Raw genomic sequence first — 2,671 nt, forward strand, 5'->3', positions numbered from 1 at the left:
AGAAAATGACTTTATTTTTCTAAGTGTTAAACTCAGTATTTATGTAATACTTTAAGGAATAAAAGTTTGGCTCCTGTACAGTTTTCATGGGGTTTGTACCGGGGGGATGGGAGAGGGGTGGGTAGGCGTGGAAGCAGGAAGGGGCCTTGCTTTTGAGTTTGTATTGTAACCTTGGACATGTTCCCTCCGCATTAGCGTTTAACTGTGCTGTCTGCTGGGCTGTCCCCAGCCCTCCCTGGGGGATGAAGGGCTGGCAGCAGCCAATCTCTGCTCTCCCTGCCCGTAGTGCAGGTGGCATCTCCTGAACTCCTATCTGAGGGTCTGGGCTGGAGTTTCCCCCTCCGCAGCCTCAGCTTGTGCTGTTTTTTAGTGCACAGATGTGGATGAATTCCTTCCATGACCTGTGCAGAGAGCTTGAGGTGTGCATTAACCTTGACCCAAGGCTGTCATCAGGGCCGTGCTTTGCTCTGCTTTGCTCGTGCTGGCCCTGCGGGGCTGTGATGGCAGTGCTGCTGCTGGGCATCTCCTCCCTGCCTCCCCAAAGGCAACCGCTGGTTAAACGCTAATGGTGTCTTTTATTTAAGTGCAGACTTGTAAGAACACTTGTGTATCAGGGACGAAATGGCATTTATTGTGTGGTGACATTTTTAATTCATTTTACTGGTTTGAGGGTTGTGTGTGTGCGTGCGTGCATGTGTGCGGGTGTGTGTGTGTGCATAGGTGTGTGTGGGATTTTTTTTCCCCTCCAGTTTCCAGGGTTGTGTTTCTGGAAGGATGTGGAAGTAATCACAGTACTATGTACAGAGCTTTCTTTTGTATGAAAAAAAAAAAATTACTCTTTCAATAAATGTTATCATTTTGTGCACAGAGCTGGCGTCTTGTCTGTGCTTTGCAGGTGGAGAAACTTTAGGGAAAAAAACAGTGCCAATGGATAGGGATGAGACGGGGCAGAAACCAAAGGAAGAAGGGCATGTGGTGACCATCAGTGGTGCAGGGACAGCAGTGTCCCAGCTCTTAGTGCAACAGCTGTGTTTCCATGGCAGAGCATTAGCAGCACCTCATGCGTGTGCCAATAAGCACAGTGATGTTGCAGGTGTAGCACGTGCATGGAATGTCAGCTGCTGGGAATAGAAATAGGGGTGGTTGTGCATGTGCTGCCAGTCTTCATGGCATTTTGTGGCAGTTAGGAACATTTTCCCTTTATCAGTGCAAATATTCTTTAGTTATCTCTACAGGAGATGAAGGGACTCATAAAGGCAAATTGCCTCTTTAGTTTCATGAGTACCAGGGGTAGGAATGAGATTGGGCACATCCACATAGTTGCTTCAGGATCAAATAAGAAAGCAAATTCTCAGCAGTTTAGCCTTCAATTTAATGTCAGGTAGGGCAGGGAGGTGATTGTCCTCCTCTGCTCTGCCCTCATGAAGCCCCACTTGGAGCACTGTGTCCAGGCCTGAACTCCCTGGCACAAGAAGGACATGGAGCTGTTGGAGTGGGTCCAGAGCATGGCGCAAAGATGCTCAGAGGGCTGAAGCACCTCTGCTATGTAGAAAGGCTGAGGGAGGTGGGCTTGTTCAGCCTGGAGAAGAGAAGGCTGCAAGGAGACCTCATTCCAGCCTTCCACTACTTGAGACCTTATAAGTAGGAGGGAGAGCACCTTTTTACACTGTCTAATAGTGGTAGGACAAGGGAAAATGGCTTTAAAGAGGGGAGATTGAGGTTAGGTGTTAGGAGGTCATTGTTTACTCACAAGGCAGTGAGATGATGGAACAGATTTCCTGGAGAGCTGTGGGTGCCCCATCCCTGGAGGTGCCCAAGGCCAGGTTGGTTGGGCCCTGGGCAGCCTGAGCTGGTGAGTGAGAGAAGTGCCCAAAGGTTGTCTTCAAGAACGAGGACTGGAGGAATTACAGGCCAAGAAGATTAGTGTTGATCACTGAGAAGACGATGGAGCAACTTGTACGGGATACTATGTGGTAGACAAGAAGGTGCTTGGGAGTCATCAGCATGGATTCAAAAAGAGGAAGTAATGACCAACTTGAAACACTTCTGTGGTAAAGTGGTTAGCTTGGTAGGTGAGGACAGAGCAGTATATTGACCACCTGGTCTTCAGTAAGGCTTTTGATCCTATCTCCCACGAGATCCTCTTGATGTATGGGCTGGATAGGCAGATGGTGAAGCAAACTGAAAGGCCAGAGGGCAGCGATCAGTGGCAAAAATCTAATTGGAGGCTAGCAACAGTGAACCCAAGGGGCGAGACCGGGTCTGGTCTGGTCAGTATCTTCACTAATGGTGTGGGTAACGCGGCGCGTGACAATACTGGCAGGAATGGTGTTGTGCTTCCAAACAGGGGAACTCGGGTAGGCTGTAGAAATGAAGTTCGACAAGCGCAAACTCCTGCCTCTGGGGAGGAGCAACCCCAAGTGCCGGCACATGCTGCGGTCTGGCTGCTGGGCAGAGAAAGACCGGGGGATCTGGTGGATCCAAGCTGACCAGGAGCCAGCACCGCGCCCTGGCTGCAAGGAAGGCTAACGCTACGCCGGCCTTTCTAGGCACAGCATTGGCAGCAGGCGGAGAAAGGTGAACCCGCCCTTCCCTCGCTGGGCCTTTACCGCACAGACTCTCCGCTGCCAGCCCCGAGCGCCGCTCCCGCACAGACCCGCCAGGCGCAGGC

This window comes from Meleagris gallopavo, chromosome 2 (genome assembly GCF_000146605.3).
Source record: "Meleagris gallopavo isolate NT-WF06-2002-E0010 breed Aviagen turkey brand Nicholas breeding stock chromosome 2, Turkey_5.1, whole genome shotgun sequence".
Taxonomy (NCBI): Eukaryota; Metazoa; Chordata; class Aves; order Galliformes; family Phasianidae; genus Meleagris; species Meleagris gallopavo.